Raw genomic sequence first — 20,538 nt, 5'->3', positions numbered from 1 at the left:
CCTAAAGAGTTGTCTAGGCTCTGCCCTTGACAATCACGGAATGAATAATGACCAACAAGTACCTATAAAATGTTCAAAGTCATTAGCCATCAGGGAAATATAAATCAAAACTACAGTGCAATTCCATCTCACCCCAGTTAGAATGGCTGTTATCAAAAGAAAACTAAATGCTGGCAAGGACCTGGAGAAAAAGGAATTCTTATACACTGCTGGTGGGAATGTAAATTAGTACGGCCATTAGGGAGAACAGGTTCCTCAAAACACTAAAAATAGATTGACCATTGCCTCTGTGTGTACACCCAAAAGAAATGAAATAAGTATACCCATGTTCGCTCTGACACTATTCACAAGAGTGAAGTTGTACAATCAGCCTAGGTGCCCATCAACTGACAAATGGAAAAGGAAAATGTGGTGTATAATTCAGCCATAAAGAAGAATGAAATCCTGTCATTTCAGCCACATAGATGAACCTGGAGGACATTATGTTAACCTAGGTGCAGAAAGACAAATGCCACATCTTCTCATCCATGTGGAATCTAAAGAAATCTCACCCTGAATGTAGAATCTTTGAGTACTAGAGGTTGAGAAAGGGGTGTGGAGGATGAAGAAAGGGAGGTTGGATTTCGCCCAGTATACACTGCATGCATAAAAATGTCATACTAAAACCCACTAATAAGTACCATTAATACATACTAATAAAAAATTAAAAATAAACGAGTAACCCTTATTCAGTGCCATGCTTAGCACCTGTTTGTACTCCAGAACTCTGGGGGAGTCCTTTTCTGCCTCTCCACTCAATTTCACAACAGTTTTGTTGTAAGGGTGCATTGGATACTCTCGACTCTTCCAGATTTGTAGACCAGAATCTGAATTCACTGCAAGGCTAGAAAATAGATCCAACTGAGTTTGTGTGATGGAGAAAAGAATCATAGTTTTAGAGTAATACTTCTGGGATTCAAATGGCAGTTATCCCAGTGAGGAGGGTCAGGAAGTAAGGTAATTTCATTTACAGTCATCCCAGGAATAGACAGAATAACACTACAAGTCCTGTTTCCATGCATAAAGTGTGGAAATAGCCAACCCCACAGTCACTTGTACTTGATGCTGCCTACTGACCTGCATCACTCCTGTACACTCAGGGTCTTGTAACAGGTTGGCTGAAGTTCAAGTGCTGGTCTCATCACATTTGCTAGCCCTAGTCCCATGGCCAGCAGAAGCTCCTGCAAGCCCTCACTTTCTCAAACCTTGCAAAGAAAAGTATCGAAGAACTCCCATCTGTGTGGATGTTGCTGGGTATACCTTTTAACTGACTACTTTGAACATTTGGACATTGGCAAAGGTTTGTGTACCTCTCCAGCACAAATCCTGTACTGCTGCATACTGTTGAGAATTTCCTACCTGCTCTGAGTGGGGGGCCATGGTGGCTGTCCCTGAAGAAGACGTGGCCCAGCCACCCAGGTAGACAGGCTCTGAGCCAAGAGCTCAAAGTGTCTTTCTGTCTTCCATTCATCTCTCTTTGAGACCAGGACATGGAGTGAGTAACAGCAGGAGAAAGACCTAAAAAAACTTCTGACGGAGAGTCACAGAATTTCTGAAAGACAGTGACTTGCCCATCCCCTCTCTCAGCTCATAGTCTTCAGTTCCTTATCCCCCAAGCCTCGATCACCCCCTTCCTTCATCTTCTTTCTCTCTCTCTTTTAAGTGCACTAAGCTTCAGCTCAGAATTTTGAGCCCCATTTATCTTCATTGAGTCTACAATCTAGGTATAAATGGACACAGGTATATCTCAAGGGATTTAGCTTCAGAAGTTTTAAATAAAAGAAGAAGGGATAGAGATCCCATCTTCTCACCAGCCATGCAGGCCCAGGGCACCTTTCTGTTGGAGCCCTGGTGATGGGACAGCAAATACCAGGTCTTGTGCTACCTCTCCAGCCCATTCTGGGACTAGCTCCCATCTGTTGAGTACATACCTTCATCCATCAAGACCAGCATGAATATTTCCATGGTGTTCCTCAATCAAAGGTATTGAGGGGATGTGGGGAAATGGAAGAAGGGCCACCTTATAATCTTGACCTAGACATTGGATGTTAGAATTGAGACTGAGTGGTGTTCTAGGGGGTTCCAAGAAAAATACTGTAATCAATATGGTGCACTAGACTTCATAATGTACTCTTCTTTGCCTTGTGTGAAGTACATCACCGAATTCTCTTTCATTTAAAATTGAAGAAACTGTATTTGTCATTTAGCCGGAAAACATGGTGGAGCCGAGATTTTGACTTAGGTCTTAGAAACAAGTTCAGGGCTTTTTATAGTATCTGAGGACATCAAAAGCGGCACGGGCTTGGGCTCTGCCATTTGGTAAGAATGGATAGGAATATGAATTTCCATTAGCAGGATGATACAACTGTGATCTGACCAAATGCATGCTGTTTATTTGACTTAACAGGATTACCAATAAGATGTACCTGAAAGTGGTGTCTTCTGGAAAAGGAGGCTGTGCATATCTCCCAAACTATTTTCATCATGTCAGCCCTTCTCAAAAGAACTTCTTTACTCCTAGAGTGAAGAGAGCCATGGTCTAAATCTTCCCAGGCTGGCATCTGGATTTATTCCACCCCATCTGTCTACCTCACCCACCTCCATGATGCCCCTGCCCCATGCCCCCAGCTACAGAGGCAGTCTAACCTAACACCACCTTGTTCCAAGTAAGCTCACTTGAAACAAATTTCTACTGCCATTTTCTATCACCATAACTTCATGGAAGCACAGACATTTTAACATCAATCAAGCAAGAACATATTTTTCAGGATGAATACCATGATTTTTAACTGGGAAAAAACTTTAGCTTTACAAAACACTTATGATATCCCTCTCCCTTTTGTTTTAATTTTCTCATAATTGAGAAACACTTCATTAAGGACGAGCCCTCTTGCTCAGGTGCTGAGAAGTTGCCATCTCTGTTCATGCTGAGCTGACAGTGCTACTTCATCTGCCGTGTCCCTTTAGGTTTCTTTTTATCCAGTTGTCAACATTCCTTCCCATCCCAAAGAGGGTCCCCTCTGCTCAGAAGCCTTAATGACATTCTGCAGTGATCTCAGCTTTGTATGAACCAGAAGCTCTCTCCCTGTTCACACAGCTGGCCTTACCACTGTCTGCCTTCTGATGTCACTTCTGTGGTGACTTGTCCTTAATGTAGACCTGCCATCCAGACAACAAACATTTTATTCTCCCTTTTAATCCCTATTATTATCAAATACACAGTACAGTCATCCATTGATATTCCTGTCACAGGGGCATTGGTTCCAGAACCCTCTTGGGTCCCAGAATTCTTAGGTACTGAAGTCCTTTATATAAAATAGCATAGTATTTGCATATCCTCCTGTACACTGCAACACATCTCTGGATTACTTATAATATCTGGTAAAATGGAAATTCTATATAAATAGTTGTTGTGATGTATCACTTAGAGAATAACGTCAAGGAAAGAATTTCAAACATATTCAGCAATTTTTTTCAAATATTTTCAGTCCACAGTTGGTTGTATCCATGGATGCAGAACTACGGATTCAAGGAACCAACTTAGTAAGCTTTGAAAATTTGGTGAATGATGGAGTGAGTTCAGTGTCACATTCCGTATTTTCCAGAACTCTGTTGTCATTGAACTAAAAGTTCCAGCAGTGAGGAATTGAGAAACAGGCCTCCAAAGTGTGTCAAAGTTAAACATCAGAAAACTGAAAAGAACTCTGGCTTTCTTGTCTAATATCTAGGTTATGCATGGCATTTGTTTCTAACCCAAATCAAAAATGGACTTTTCTGAAAGCCTCGAGAAGATGCTGCATGGTACTTAGTGATTTAAAAAGAGCCACATTAAGTCCTCAATGATTTCTTCTCCCAACATCTTTAGGAACAGTTGACATGAGGCAGGTCAAAGATGCAGTGGATATAAATGTGGGAAACTCTTCACTAATCAAAGGCTCCCAGACCCCACAGGTGAGCAGGGCTGGATGACCTGGGAGAACTTTCTGTACACACAAGATGTTGAACTGCAATTGAGGAGGAAGGAAATGTGGTGTAAAATGGTAAGATAGATTGCAGATGCATTCCCTCGACTTTAGTTCTGTGCTGGCCTTCGCGTGGGATCAACTTCCCATGCCAGAAAAGTGGCAGCAGGTAGAGAGGGCAACTCTGTGAGTACTGGAGAATCAGCAAAATGTTCGGATGAACCCGATAGCCACGTTGCCTGTCTGCTGTCATCCTTGATTCCAGTGGGTTCTGTCTCAGGATTCAATACCAAACCTGTACTATTTGTAGGCTCAGGATTTCAGGTATCCAAGCGGTGGGAAAAATGCCCAGATCTTACCCAGTCCAGTCCAGAGCTAGTGAAGACAGTGTCTATTAAATAATCTTATAACTAAAGGCAATCAGTAAATCAGTGTAAACCTGATGAGGTCCAGAGACACCACCCACCCATGGCTGGAATGAGATGTATGATTATGTCATATCATCTTCCCTGAGAAAGGGACATGAGTTGGTGCTCACTACCTCAAAAGAGCCAGGCCAAGATTTTTGCCTTATTTGAAGAGTAACAGGAAGTAACTGCGGAGTTTAAGCAAGCACTTAGTCAACGAGACCCAGATCGTTCTTTTAAAAGATGGATCCAGCTGGGGTGCATAGTGAAAAATGGTTGCTGCTGCCTGGGTGGAGAGAAGCTCAAGTGAGAGCAAGCAGGGTGGCAGGGACTATGGGGGAAGCTATCAGGATGGGAGTATGGAAGGAAAAGAGCAAAGAAGGATGAGGGAAGCTTGGAGAGCAGGAGGAGCACTTCTGACTAGGAAAGATTTGCAAGCATGTCGGAGAGCATCCTGACAGCACAGAACTGCTCTTCTCTGCAGTTTCTCTCCTGTGCATCCTGAAGCCAGACCAAGAGATAACCAGGGGGCTATAGTGGAACAGGCCCCTTTGTCCTATGCTGTCCTTTTAGACTTTTTAACCAGATGTTTGTTCAAAATTGTTCAGTTATGTAACTCAGTGGTCAAGTATAAAAGGAGTGTCAATGGCCCAAAGCGACCGCATTTGGAACTGCTAAATGCACACCCATAGGCACACAGCATACTGGACCAACATCCCGACTAGAGAATGGGGCCTTGTTCCATGAATGTTGAGTCTCCACACACTGAGCTCAGCGATGAAAGTTACGTGGGCATTCTGTGAACTGCACACCTGCTGTAAAGACTGACCCTCTCTTGTATTTTTAATTGTGCTGGAGTGGAAGTGTCATATTTTTTTGTTGGAATCTGCCGTCTTGTCCAGTGTTGTGACCACGTGGTTGGAGTGACCTGGAGCCCCTCATGGTGCACAGCTTGCACCAGTACCTTGGCTGAATGCAAGACCACCTGCATGGCTAGATTGCCTCCTAGGCCTCTTCTCAGGAAAGCCTGGGCTCCCCCTTCACCCCAGCACTTCTGCCAGTCACTGGAATCGGGCCTTGGGCTTGTAGCTGCATTTCATTCTTACCTATTGGACATTGACCCCACCACAGTAGGTGCTGACTTCCCGGACATGTCATCTGCCATCTCTCTCAAAAACTACTTTCTTTCCAAGACTTGTTGCTTGGTGAACTCCATTCTTCAAGGGTTATTGTCTTTAAAGTGGCATAAGTTGTGGGATGCCTGTTCCCTGATCAGACAGCTCCCAGGCTGTGCTGGTTGCTTCCTTCTGCTCAGCCTGGGTGGAGCTCTGGGGATGCTGGCTGGGAACACCAAATAACAATTGAGGAGACAGGACTTTAAGTGGCAGATGTGCACAAGTCTCAGCATTTTCATCAATTCTCAGTGCAAGTTGAATCATCTGGGTGACCTGGCCACCAGGAAAGTGGACACCATGTGGGCCTGTGTGAATAAGAGTGAAGTGACAACCAATTTCATGTGTTTGGTTCCAGGGGATGTGTTTTTCATAGACTCTGTACTTTTTGGGGGAGGTCCATCTCTGTGTGTATACCAGAGCTGCTAACTGCACATGGTATTTAAACTGTATGGAATTACAAGTTAGTCAAGTTTAAAAGAGTTGCTCTGACACCAGCCTCATTTCCACAGAGCCCACCTGTGGCCCCTGCTGGAGCACTGGGCAACCAGTGCAATCGGGCTCCCTTCACTGCAGAAGATGCCTGGGCACGCTGCTCTAGAAAACAGCAGCCAGGGCAGGAAGAGTCTGGGTACCTCAGGGAGTGAGGAATGGTTGAAAAGACCAATGCTGTTTATTCTGAAAATTGTCTCATGGCAATGGAGCTGGATTTCTCAAGGAGGGCTCAGGAAGGCTTAACTTGGGCTCTCTCTGGGCAGGGATGTAAGAGAGTGGGCTTTGGCTCGCTGCAAGTCAATGTTTCCATCCAAACTCTACATGCAGAATGTGATGTGTCCCCAATTGTGATTGTTTTCTTTCACTCAAGATGTTCAAATAGATTGAAGTCCAATTATCAGAGATGCTGTGAGGAGATTCCTGCCTAGACAGAGGCAGCAATGTGTGAAGCAAGAAAGTTGAAATTTGAACCAGATGAATTTGGCTCAAATCCCAGGTCAACTCACCAAGCCCCTCAAGAGTCTCCTCAATGAAGTTGGGGCAATGGTACTAGTTGTCTTGTAACGCTGCTTTGGGTATTAAATGGAAAACAAAGTATCCAGGGCCACACCTGGTCCACAGTAGGTGCTTTAGTCAGCAGCCCACTCCTGCTGTACTGCTGCTGCACACATGCAGACAGTAATTCTCACACACTCACTAAAACCCATCCACCCTGTTCAAGAAATTGAATTGACATGCAAACAAGTCATCAAAATCAACTTCAATCCCCTGTGGTTAAATTGCTTACAGAGCAAGATTTTAATCTTTATTAGCACAATTATCAAGTGTCAAAACTTCAAAGTTGAAAACAACCAACTTGGTGTTGCAATGCTTCCCTAAAGTTAAAGCCATGTGTTTTATTCACAAGGAATTTCAGTCAGGCCTGAGTGTCTAGTTCTAAACTCCATAAGAAGCTCCTCCCTCCATTTCCACGCCTACAAACCCATGACAAGCCAGCCTTTGAAGTCTCTGTTCACCTGCAGCTTGGAGAAAGTGGGTGAATTCTGAATTGTATCTCTGGAGCGAGCCATGGTGTCAAGCAGCAAGGAAGCTTCATGTCCCTAGTTGTCACCCTGCCAGGCCCTCACTGAGAGTAGGAGAGTGATGCTGCCAACACCAGTACCAGAACTACAGATCCACTTAGTGAGAGACAAGTGTCCGCTTCCCCCAGTAAAGTACGATGCTCGCCTGTTGGTCTATGAGCAAGGCTGGAGGATCTGGGTGACCTGTAGGATCCAGTTGCTAACTGACTTGCAACATTCAGTCCTCTTTCATCCAGTTGAATGTGAATTGTGAAATGTGCATGTGGGAAGCATGTCATGAAATCTAAGGTTTGTAGTCACCTATGTACATAAGATAACCCCCTAAAGAGTGTTTCATTATTTGAAATAGGGATCCTTTGTGTATCAAAGAGAATATTCTTCCAGAAACTCAAAATAACAGCAGTCACCACCAGCAGTCCATGCAGGCCCCTGCAGAGGTGGAGATTTGTTTCTGAGTCTGTAAGGAGAGCAGTAAAGCGAAGTAAAGAGAAGGAATGGGCTGCCGGGGCCCCAGATGTCCAGCAAAGCCTACAAGGAAAGTGAAACCCAGTACTTGGCTTTTATTTACCTTCCCTCTAACTGCAATCCTTAACCCTTTTCCATATTAGCTTGGAGATGTAAACAGTCTGAGTGGCTACTTCCAAAATTCAATTCTTTGCAATTCTGTAGTGGTGATTGTGCAGCCTTTAGGTCTGGGGCTTACCCTGGAGAGAATGAGAGGGAAATGGATCACACAGTCACTCAGAGAAGAGGAGAGCTCTCACTCCCTGTGCACAGGTCTCACAGGCACTGGGTCTCAAGCCAGCAATCAAAGCCTTACACATCTCAACCCTCTTTTGAGAAAACTTCTCATGGCTTATTCACCCTGGTTTAGCTGAATGCACTTTCCTGTTGTTACCCTGGCAGATGAAAAGTCTCCATCAGCCCTCCCTGTAGGCAGGGAATGTGTTCTGTGATTTTCAGGTAACCACAGGCCTAACTCCATTAATTGTGAAAGCCCCTTCCAGTATTAGGGCAGTCACTTTTTGCTTGAGAGGAAGGAAAGCTGAACTGAGCCACTAGTGAGGCCCAATGGTGGAGAAGAAGGTCTCTAAGAGAAAGGAAACTACCTGCTGCTTAGCACCCCTCTTCTCTTCCTACCCACGTGGCCTCAGAAAGTCAGACAGTGTTCCTCCCCCATGCTTCTTGGACCAGTCAACTCTGACCATCCCAATGGAGTGGATGAAGAGATTGGGTCAACGGAAAGTGATGTAGCATTTCGATCATGATGCCATTTTACAAATGATTCAAGGTGAAGTTCAGAAATGGCAGGGTTTCCCAGAGGTCTCAGGTCAAGTTCTATGTAGGATGGCTGGACTTGGTGCTTGGCAGAGGAGGGTGGGCTCACCCTTGAGGGCTCTCAGCAATGTTCTAGGGTTGTACTTACTTTTCCTTGATATGATACAAAGGGAAAGGAATCCACCACAAGTCCAGTCATCTGTCCACCCACTTCCCACCTTTGCAGTGTGAGGTTTTGTTGTGATAGAATTTCAGATTACAAAATGGCTTCAAAAACAGCACAAAGAACTTCCTTGTATCCTTCACCAACCATTACATTTTTCTCCACTTGCTTTTTATAAAAAAAATTAGGATATATTTGTTGTATATGGGGGATTTATTGTGACAGTTCTGAATAAGTTTTCACTGTACATTGCTTAGGTCACTCCTACCATCTCCCCCTCACAAGCCCCTTCCTGTCCCACTTACAGCAATCACAAGAGGTTTCATGGTTCTGTTTCATGTATGTATATGAAGCCTATCAACCATACTCCCTCACCTTCATCCCCTTCCTTCCCTCTCCCCCTCCCACAAGTACTCTCCCACATAGTACCTATTTTATAGTCCTGTGTTTCGTTATTAATTCCAAAATCAATGTTCAAAGGGGTTTCTCAATTCTCTCTCTCTCTCTCTTTCTCTCTCTCTCTTTCTCCATGTATATGTCATGAAATCTTTTTGCTGATCAATTTCAGAGAATTTGTTGTTCAAATCATGGCATTTTACCATAAACACTAAAATATGTTTTTACCTACAACATAGAAAGGATGTTTTCTTATAGTAGCACAGTTCAGTCACTACAATCAATACAACATTATCCAATATAGGATTGTTCTTCTAATTTCACTTGTTCCAATAGTGTATTGAGAAACTCTTACCTTGTCATTAGATCCAGGTCACCTGGTGTATGCCATGCCTCCTTAATCTCCTTCCAGCTGGAATATTCCTTCCATTGTACTTTATTTTGTATGATCTTTATTGTTTTTAAGAGAACAGATCACTTATTCTGTACAATACATTCCACTAATATGTTTGATTTTCCTCATAATTAGAATTTTGACCCTAGTCCCACAGAAATGATACTGTGTCCTCGAAATGCATCTTATTGGGGTCCCACACTGTCAGTTTGTCCTGTGGTGATATTACCTATTATCTCTTGTTTAAGGTGGCTTCTGCCAGCCTTTTCTACTGTGAAGTTGCTTATTTCCTATGAAATTAGCAAGGAATTTGTGTGAAAGTCTTTTAATACTATATTCATATCTTTTGCTTCATCAGTTCTTCTCTACTAATTTTGCTATCCCTAATGATTCTTGCTTGAATCAAGTATTATTATAGTGGTTACAAAATGGCAATTTCTCTACCTTCATTTATCCTTCCACATCTATCACTTGGCATTCTGCAAAGATACAGAACACATCAGGAATTTGTGTTGCCCTTGTGCAAGAGCTATGCTAACCTTCACCTTGTCTTTGCAATTCCAGTTGTATGTGTGGTAGAAGCAAGTGCCACTTCTCCTTAGAACATCAGACACACACATATCCCACATGTCACACTCACCACCACACTCACACACACCACACACACACACACACACACCACCCTCACTTTCACATGTTCTGTTGCATCCTCCTCTTAGTACATCTCCCCATCCCAACTTTTTCTTGCAATCTCTGCCAGTTATTCTCTTTTCCAAGTTAGTAAATGAAAAATGAGGCAGGCGAGACATTTTGGCACTTGATGGGCACACCGAGGTTCCATATGATGGGACAGAATTGCACCATACATCCTTACCACCTTCACAGACCCATTTGTGTTGCATTACATTGTGTTCCACATTGAAGTGTCTTCCGTGTTTTGGTTAAAGTCTTTTCCTTTAATCCCTGTGGGCATAAAAGAATGAGCTGTTCCCAAGTTGTTTTGAAGTCTGGAAAGGAGGATTGGGGTAAGAATGTTGAACAACTAGAATGATTAAAAATATTATATACGTACACACTATATGGAGCACATTGTCATTTAGTATACAATAATGTCCGTGATAGAGGGGTCTCTGACATCATGATCTGTCCTGGTCATTCTCGGGCATGTGAGTGCACAGCTCCCTTCAATGCTGGAGAATACAAAACTGAACTGACTTAAGAGGTAGGGAAGTTCCCAACAGTGTACTGCTCTGCTGGGTAAGGCTAGAAAATCTGGTGCTGGTCCATGGAGGTAGGTTACTTACCATGGGAGCAAAGCTGCCCTTTCTTGCTTTTCATGAGTCTCCTCACTTGGTGTTGCATTGTGTGGCACCTTGAATTGCTGCTTCTTTCTACTTGTGTTATCTTTATTCTGGGGTGTGGGAGATGCCTCAGCTCTCCAAGCTTTTGGTAGAGACTTGAGGATGCATCATCCACTACTTCCTAAAGCTTTCTGATAATGTCTTGCAGGAGCGAGGGCAAGGGCTAAGTTGACAGATTGTGTTCTGAATGGCAAGGCTCACTACTAGCCTTGAGGTTTGGATCCCCCCTTTTGGAAATACTCGTAGAAGATGGAAGCAAAGGGAACCCTCTTTGTCTTCAAACAGTGTTCTTTCTAAGTCAGTGACAATCCTAATTAAACAGAAAAGAAAGAGGTAGGGTCATCGCTAGATGACAGGCTCTTCAAGAAGACTGCAACTTGACAAGAATTAGGCAAAAGATACCATTTTGAAGGGAAAATAAGAATCCTTCACAAAGTCTTTTTTGTTTCTTGGGGTATCCCTAACACCCCTCTGAGGAAATGCTATGGCTAGTATCTGAAAGGCCAATATTCAGGGCAGTTGTATGTCCTGTGGCAGAGACAGGAGACATTCATGGAGAGAGCAAGCTGAGGGAGATGTAGGAGAGAGAATGGGGTGTCTGCTCACAGTTCACATTAGAGGTATGACCCTTGGGCCCCAGGAGCTGCTGGCCAGGTGAATATAAGCAGGTGCTCACTGGGGAGGCTGGGAGACCTGACTGTGCCCATCCATGAACAGCCCAGATGGGGAGGGGAGGAAGGGGCTGGTGTGAGATGCTGCTGTAGTTTTCCTGATAGCTCAGGCAGCTGCAGCTTGGATAGGGCTCAAAAGACCTTAAATTATTTACATTAATCACAACAAAAAGGCAGCTGGGTGTCTTACTCTGCCATTTTATGCACACAAAGACTTATCTATCATAATATACACTCAGTGGTATGTATGATAGTGAAAAGTTGTAAATAGTGGCATACCTCTTTTTTACAGCAAGGAAAAAATCCCTCAGAGATACTGTGTGACTTGATAAAGGTCCCCAATTATCAATCCACTAACTCATTATAGAAAATGATAAGAATTGAATGCCATCAGTGGGTATTTCTGTAAGAATATATATATATGTATATATATATATATATATATGTGAATGAAGTCACTAATGTGGTGAGTTACTATGAGGCAATCTTTTTATGCTTGGTGGATGATAAGGTAAAATACTGTATATCTTGGTATTTGTGCTATGTCTGTACATAGAACATTATGCCATTGTTATAATCATACTTCAGAAGAATTTTTTATTATATGAGAAAATCTATGTTACAACATTAAATGCAAACAGTGGGACAGTGAACTCTAAAGTGACACAGAGACCAAATCTCTTAAATAATAAATTACAAATACCAGCAAAAATAATATACCAGCAAAAAATATAACAAGTATATTGACTATCTCAGTGTGAAATGATTAAATAATGATTTCCACTTCATTCTTTCTATATTAGTCTTGACATTTTACAACTAGTATCACTTATTTTAGAACAACAGTGATGATGATTTATATTTAAAAAATAGGTATTAGTATTCATGGTTATATAGTGAGACTGTCTTCTGAGAAATTGTCAGTCTGAGAGGAGAGGCTGAGGGCCAAGTTTGGCTCGGTGTGTGTGTACGCGCATATGTGTGTGTGTGTGTGCATGTGTGTGTGTGACCCATCTTGTCTCCCCTCTCCTCGGGTATTACAAGCCCATTGAGGGCAGGACCCAGGTCTGACCAACTTACCTGGAGTCCAGACCCAACCCACTAATCCTCGAATATAAAACATGACCAACAGATCACTCAACTCCTCTGTACTCTGGAAAATATGGCTTAACAGAGTCATTATGTCTTTAAAATACAGCATTTTCCCTCTTTGTGATATAGCTTTTGGCTTCTGCCAGAGCAAATGCTCCAAGAGAGAGTTGTGGAAGAGAAGGAGAGATGTCCCCCCACCCCTGCAGTGCTTCCTCCACCCTCTCAGTAGACTCCATCCTCTCTCTACTCCTTTCCTTCTCACAGGTCTCAGTCCCTTTCCAGCCTCATGGCCTGCCACCCAGCAGGGAACTACACACCCTATCTCTGTGGTTGATTATTGCCCTCCCAGAGGTGGACTTGCCCCCCCACAGACACACACCTGCACTTGCTGATGACAAACAGCCTGAGGTCTTCAAGGCCACCCAAGTCACCTGAGCTGTGGAGCCCACCAGAGCCCAGGCCACCTTCCCACCCCAGGCTGCTCTCTCCAGGTTCACGAGGAGCCCCTGCTCTGAGTCCACAAGCCCCAGTCCTCTGAAGGTGTGTCCTTGGGTTGGGGGCATGGCTGTGTGCTAAACCCTTCTTCATCCTCACTGTCCTCTCTGGGTATCCATGTCTTCTCATTACTTACCAGAGCAGGCCCCCTACCCTCTACCTGCTGTTGCTGCGAGGCTTCTCCAGCATTATGCATTCAAATTGTTTATCTTATGTACATCCTGGGCTTCGGTCTACCTGCACACGCAGCCCTGCATTTAGATTTAATCGTCTATGCTGTCTCTGCAGTCCAGAGAGACCCCACAGACAGCAGGTCCACTTATGCACTGTGAGCACTCAGCAATACTGAGGAGTTCATTCTTTCCTTCCTTTCACTTTCCTCCCTACCTCTCTCCCCTTCCACTTCTCTTTCTTTCTTTCAACACACACATGTATAATCCCAAGAATGGCAAGAGAAGAGTTAAGCAAAGCAAGACACTTGGGAAAGAAAGTGTAGAAAATGGAAGGTGTGTCAGAAAAGAGGTGAAGTGTTTAGCCTTGCAACAAAACCAAAAAATACACAGCCTAAACACTCATGTAGATTTCATATTAAGACATGGTGAGGGATCTTTACATTAAGACTTTTAACTCCCGCTCCTTTCCTTACCCACTCACTCCTTCCCACAGTGAACACTAGCTCCTCCATGTTCTTCTAGGTCTTGTACCTCAAAGATGAAGCTGTTCCCAGAATCACAGATTATTGGGTGTCTACAACTCCCAGACTGAGGGTCCCCACATAGGACAGGGCCTGTGAGGCCCTGCCTCTACACCCTCCTTGGTGTCTATGGGAGCCCAGCTCTCAGCCACACACTAGCCTTTCTGGTGGCCACTTAACGTTCCCATGCGTGCAGGTTCCTTTGCTCTCAAGTTGGCTCCTCAACTAGAGTATGAAAAATGTTTCTTACTTTTTAGCATCTTCCTTAGGATAGATCTTGTATCTGTTCACATTCATATTTATCATGAAATTGCAAGGGGATAACTGCACAGATGGCTATAATCCCCCTACTTCTCCCTTTCATGTTGGATAGCCCTCTTTCCCTATCACCTTTTTTCCTAGTGTTTTAATCATTGTTTCTCCCTCAGCGTTAACATGTACAGCATTTGTCTCTAAAATCACACCATTACAAGCCATCCCCAGAATTTCATGGTGGATGAATTGGTGTCATGTTCCAATCAACCTGCAAACTAAAGAACCATAAGCAGGAAGTGTTTTGAGGACTGGAGTAATACAACTACTCAGACTCAGAGGCCAGACTCATAGGAGCAATTTGCTGATCAATTAGCCTTGTCAAGGATGAGTTCTCTAATCATACATTTGATTTCTGCCCCTCAAGTGGTCACCTGCTCACAACACTGCTCCGAACAGACAGAGTGACAATCACAGAGAGATGGTGCCACTTACTCAGCTCAAGGCCAGCATCTGTCATAGAGCCACCGTCTACTCAACAAACCCCTCTCCTGAGTCCTATTCCTTCCTAACAGTTGTAGGAAGTTACTCATTAACCCTACTAACAGTATTAGTTTCCCTAAAACATCTCAGTTTTCCTTCACCCACAAAGCACTGAAGATGTGGGTGATTCACTACAAGAGGACCTGGACGAGTAGAGGAGGAAAACAGTGATAACTCCAAGGGTTGAACATGCGTTTTCAGTCTTCTTCCTCTCTGGTTTCACTATGCCTCTCATCTACCTTCTCGTTTGTCCATTCGGTGCCACCTGAATGTCCATGTGGCCTCACGGATCATGCATTGCCTCATCTCCCTGGAATCACACTCCCCTCTGTGTCACCCTGCAGTGTGAGGCTGCATCATCTGTAGCTGATGGATGATCTTAGGAAATGCACCTAAGGGGAAGGGGTCAAGCTTCCCTGATATTTTTGTCTAGACCTTGAGAAATTTTGCTTCCTGGACAATTTAGTCATATTTTATGAAGATCATTTGTCAGTGACTAGAAAATTGGACACACATGATGTATGGCTGGGAGGACTAATGAGCTCTTCCTGCAGCACTTTGTCAAAGTCAGGTGCGTTGCCCACGGTGGAGCTTGCTTTGGTAACACCAGCAAGTGTGCTCCGACGATGACGGACGCCTCATAGTCATATTTCACAGCTACCGCGACTTCTCAAAACAGTCTGGTGCTGAGAATTTATTGGGTGGCATGGACAGGGAGCACATTTGAGGATTTCTCAGGGGGCCTTTTGCTTTCCTAGACACCTCTGGATCTTCACTGTGCATTTATCTGCTTGTACATGTTGAAGCTCTTAACCTATGAATAATTCATTCTGAGCACAACACCAAGAACAGGGATGAGTGTTCAAAGGAAGATTGAATTTCACTCCGCCTCCATCTCCCGATAGCTAATCAAAGGCGTCAGAAGTGTTCTTGTAAGGAAGGCTCAGGGGAGGGCCAGGACCTGGGGGAATGGCACCCGGTCCCTTCCTTATTGGATGACATCATTCACAAGGGGAGGACTGGTCCAAATACCCAAAATGGAGATGTACTAATAGAAGTAATAAGAGCAGCATCTAAACCCAGGTCTCCTGCCCACTGTAGCTCTTGTGTCTCGTTCTGTGTGACCAGAGGCTCTGGACAGCAGGCGGCCATTCTGTGCAACTCTCCAGCAAACAGCCACCAGTTCCCAGTTTGAGGGCCTCTGCACTCAGTTGTACAGAGTTGAATCTCAAGTCCATGTTGCTAGTAACCACTCAGCAGGCTCCCTTTCCCATCCTACCTCTCACCTGTTGTACCCTGAGCCCAGTTGTGACCCATGACCCATGGCGCCACGTAAATCCCGAGTATTTCATGCTCCTCAGACTCTGCACCTTTGCAATTCGATCTTCACTGCGCCATGGAGAAGACAGGAGGAAGGCTTACCCCGTACCCGCCTACCCTTCCTTCTTACTCAGATAACTTCATCCAGGAAACAAGAGTTCCCCAGGATCGGCTAGCTACTTCCTTCTTTGCCCCCACAGATCACCACATGGAAGATATTTCTCTTGTAACAACTGTGACTGTGTGTCTATCATCTTCCCTACTGGAGCTCAGATCCTAAGAGTAGGAGCAGAAAGATGGGGTCTATTCTGTCTGTCTCTGGCCACTCAAAGAAGTGTTCAGTCCTTGGTGTGTGATTATTGAATGTGACAGCAGACAGAGTTTTCAGGGGTGAGCAATACAAATGTGACTTATATTGTGGTAAAAGAAAGCACAAAGCTGACTGATGTGTCCCCTGTACTGGGCTGGGTGCTGGAGACTTGGTAGCCATCCATTCTGTTTGTGGAAATAAGAGGAGACAGGTAAACAAGAAACAATAAGCAAGTGACCATGATTTCGCAGGGACTGGGGTGGGGGTTGTACTTTGGTTAGGGAAGGAAGGGGCAGTGTGGTTGGATGGTAGCAAGGTCAGGAAAGGGCAGAGGAAGGCTCAGATTAGGGGCCTCCTAATGTGAGTGATGCACAGACACTAAGCACTTTGAGCAGGGGAGCACTGGCAATGGATCTCACTGTGAAAGTGAACATGAGAAGATGACAAGTGCTGGCGAGGATGTGGAGGAAAGGGCGCCTTGCAACATGTGATGGGGATGTAAGTTAGCACAGTCATTATGGGAAACAGTGTGGATGTCCCCCTAAAAATCAAAACTAGAGCTACCATATGATCAGAAACCCCACAAGTGGGGGTATGCTCAGAGGAGTGAAATCAGTACATGGAGGAGATATTCGCACCTGTGTGTAGTGAAACAACCTAAGAGTCATCCACAGGGGAAACAGATGAAGAAAATGTGTGTGCATACACAATGGAATAATATTTGGCCATAAAAAGAGAAGGGAATTCTGTCATTTGTGACCTGGATGCTCCTGGAGGACGTTATGTTAAGTGAAGTAAGCCAGGCACAGAGAGGCAAGCAACAGACACTCTCACTCATATTTGGGATCAAAAAAGTCAAATTCTTAGCAGCCGAGAATAGAATGGTGGTTGCCAGAGGCTAGGGGTCAGTGGTGGATGGGGAAAGGGAGATGTTGATCGAAGTGAAGGCAGTTTTAGTTAGGAGGAACAAGTCTGCTCACTATTGCACAGGATGGGGACTGTAATTAATAATGTAACATGTATTCCAAAATGCTGAGAGAGTAGAATTTAAATGTTTGCATCACACATAAAAATGATAAAAATGTAAGATGATGAATAGGTTGATTGACTTAATTTAATCATTCATATATATTCATATATCAAAGCATCACACATATCCCATAAATATAGACAACTATTATTTGTCAATTAAAAATAGAAATGAATGTGAAGGTGGGGAGCCCACACCAGGATGGGATCCATCTCTCTGCTGCATATCAGGGCTGGAGGCCCTGGGCAGGATGTGTTCCCAGCTCTGGCCTCCATCACTCACTCTGTGGTTTGGATGCTGACCAGGGATTCTGAATGCCTAGTGACATTGCAAACTCAATGAACACAGCCCGAGGCCCTTCACAAGGGTGGGCTGAGGGCTGATGGAGTGGCTCAAGTGGTAGAGAGCCTGCCTAGCAAGCGTGAGGCCCTGAGTTAAAACCCCAGTACTACCAAAAAAAAAAAAAAAGGAGGGCTATCAGGGACACCCAGAGATCATAGTCATAACTTGGTTCTGTTTGAACTTTAACAATTTTCATTGCCTTTGAAAATTAATTCAGCTAATTTTCATAACAAATAAATAATTCATGGGGACTGGAAATTGAAAGAAAAAGGAAAATAAAGGAAATAGGTCTACCTGAATGTAAATAGGGGCACCTTGGAACTCAGCCCATTCCCCACCTTCTGTTACAGAAGGTTGGCTTACTTCCAGAGTGGATTCGTGGGACCAAAGGAAGACACCGAAGGCTTCCCCACAGTGTGATTTCTGTGGGCCAGGGATTGAGCACGAGATATGCAAGTGACCACGCTGGCTCCCCATCCATCAGGTGGCCCCACTGTCATCTCAGAGCCCTTGTTCCCTTGCATGTTCAGTAACTGCCTTAGAAAATGTCACAAATGGATATGAGCACGCTAACTCAGAGAAAATCCATGCACTAATGGATCACTCCGGGAATCGTTTGCTGTTCACAAGGGGGAGAAACACGACTTTACATGAAGGATGCTGGCCATCACCACCATAGCCGAGCCATCATCTGTGCAACCCTAGCAAACAGACAGACAGACAGACATTCTTGAAGTGCCCAGCACTACCTGAGTGCCAAGCGTGTGTAAGCTGAATGGAATCAAGGTGTTGTAATTTTCAGTTCGCAGGAAACACAGGATACTGTGTATCCAATTAATGGACCTCAGGAGGAAACAACACCAGAGAAATCGGAAGTTGGGAACTTGAATGGGACACTCATTCTTTTCAAGAATTATGTGGTGTGGCTGGGGAGCTGTCAGGTGGGCGTGTTCCAGGAGAAAATACACATAACCATCTTGGCAATGCCTGGACCTTGGCTAAATCCTTTTCTATACAAGCCAACCCTATAAGCCATTTTTATTTTTTTATTTTTTTTTATTTAATTTCTATAAGCCATTTTTAATAACTGTGGAAGTTAGTAGATAACATTAGAAAATTACATTTATTTCCATGTGTGAAAACGTTCTTGATTCCATAGGAAAATACCTAGAATTTGGCGTTTCTATTCTTGAGTTGTCTACCATCCAGATTTGCTTTATTAAGATGCTGTTGCATTATTTAGAGGCATAGATGTCTTAGTGTCTGTATTTATTTGAAATAACTTTTTAAATAGTTTTGGAGGAAGTATGGAAAATTAGTTACTATGGTCAAATCTGAATGATGTGCATATGAAAATTAATTAGACTGTATTACCTGCCTTCAAAATAGTTGAAAATATGTTCTTAAGTTGCCCACTAAGGTTGTATTAGATATACATGATTTTATTTCCAGGACACTATTCTTACTTGGGGGTGCGGAGATGAGGAGTTACTTGAGCTGATTAACCATTTATTAGCCATCTGTCATCACCTTTCAGAGGTGGACATGCTCTGATGGAAGAACAAGGAGTGGAGCCCCTAAAGAGCTCAGTGTCTTCATAGGAGGGGGTTCCTATGCCAGTATCCTCAGACACCAGGGAGGGGGTATTAACAACAAGAGAACATGGAGACACTAATGGAACCCTGATTGGGGTGTGGAGTGCAGAGCACAGCTCTTAATACTTTGCTTAAATAGTGATTGCTACTTGATTTTAATTGGCTGGAGAGTTTCATGTGGCTCAAAATAGAAGTATAGGTAATCAAACAAGTAAAAATAGGAGGGAGAAAAACCACTTTTCCAAGAGTTTTTCACCATAGTACATTTATCAGCTGTGGTTTGGGGTTGTGGATGGGGTGGGGGCTGTGAGGGAGGAGGGAGATCTTCTTCCTGCCACTCTCCAAATACAGCTTCCAATGCAGTGACTGTGCTCAGTCCACTGGCCTCGGTTCTGTTTGTGCTCTTAGTGCCTACTCTGTGTTCAGTCCTTAGACTAGGTACGAGATGAGGTGCCTACCCCTTATTTTCCCGAGAGATTAAGTGAATCCAAAATAAGTCCCATCTCTCATTTCTACCTGGGTAATCTGGGAAGAATCTGCTCTTCCTCTTGAACCTGGTGGTGTTTGTCCAATGGTAGATCCACAACAATGACCAAAGTCTATAAAATGAACAAGAGCAGAGTACAGAGAAATATATATCGGTATTTCAGGTCCTTTATCTTAAAGGTACACAAAACCTGAGAGGAGAGAGGTCCTGAACATCTGGAACAAACTGGCTGGAACCAATGGGCTGGAACCCAGAAGTGGGTGAGGGCTTTAAGGATGCTGAGTGGCTGCTCCATTGAGCAGCCCCCTTGCGTGGCATAGGTGACTTGTAAATCTCACCCCACAGAGGGAAGGGGCAAGACTTCTCCAGGGTCTGGAGGTCACAGAGCACACAGACCCTGCACCGAGGGCGAGGCCTAGAAGTTGCTGTTCTATTCAAAGTTAGAAAATCTTCCATGGTCTGAGGTATTAGACTATGTGGATACGAGAGAAGAAACAAGAGAAAGAGGGAGCTCAGGGTGGATCAGAGTCCTTAAGGTGTGTGGTTTTAGGATTAAAGAATGGGGAAGAGTGGGGAGGCAGTGAGAGGACACATTTGAGGTAGGAAAAATGAATAGAAAGACTTGTGATATGTGTGGGACCAAAGGAGGTCCAGCCCTTTCAGAATGGGATTCCAAGTTCAAGGATAAAAGTAGACGCCTTTGAACAGGTACAGAGGGGAGATTTTCTCAAGTGCCCACACCAGGCTTGACTGGAGGGACCACCCTGCTGATATTCTTCTATTTTAATTACTGCCAACCATGTTATTGGTGGTGGCAAGCATGATCCCCCATGTGACTTCCAGGGTTCCAGCCCTCAGTCAAAAAGCCTCCAACAGGACAAACTGAGCCTGGTTGAGTTTGCCATGCCTCGGTCTCCTCACCTATAACATAGGAAAAACAACTATGTCTGCCTTGTAA

At 44.1% G+C, this 20,538-nt stretch overlaps 1 protein-coding gene across 4 annotated transcripts in view; it reads left to right on the top strand.

The window, feature by feature from the left end:
• The window catches only part of Dpp6 (dipeptidyl peptidase like 6), a 945,197-nt gene that overhangs the window by 282,673 nt on the left and 641,986 nt on the right, over positions 1–20,538 (top strand). The window lies entirely within an intron of this gene.

This window comes from Castor canadensis, chromosome 2 (assembly GCF_047511655.1).
Source record: "Castor canadensis chromosome 2, mCasCan1.hap1v2, whole genome shotgun sequence".
NCBI lineage: Eukaryota > Metazoa > Chordata > Mammalia > Rodentia > Castoridae > Castor > Castor canadensis.
Note: the sequence above shows the minus strand (reverse complement) of the source record. Positions and strands in the feature narration are given on the sequence as shown.